This window comes from Mycetomoellerius zeteki, unplaced genomic scaffold, assembly GCF_001594055.1.
Source record: "Mycetomoellerius zeteki isolate Tzet28-1 unplaced genomic scaffold, Tzet1.0 scaffold103, whole genome shotgun sequence".
In the NCBI taxonomy this organism is placed as follows: domain Eukaryota; kingdom Metazoa; phylum Arthropoda; class Insecta; order Hymenoptera; family Formicidae; genus Mycetomoellerius; species Mycetomoellerius zeteki.
The window spans coordinates 155,388-155,622 of record NW_017255943.1 but is presented as its reverse complement, the minus strand read 5'-3'; positions in this window follow the sequence as shown (position 1 = coordinate 155,622).

The window sequence follows — 235 nt, the reverse complement described above, 5'->3', positions numbered from 1 at the left end:
CCCCTGTTGTCTCGGCCGGTCGAAACAAGAATCGGTACGGAAGCGTGCGTCGGTCGTTCGGACGTCCGGGAACGCCCGGAGGGAGGCAAAGAACCTCTCTCTACCCCCTGGTCGTCGATTGATTCGAGTGCGCGTGCAGGATTCGAGCGGCACTAATTGGAGAACTCTCCAAGAAAGACTAAGAACACTTGACCCCTCGGTTGTATTAGTGCCGTCGGTTTTCGCTAGTAGCAGG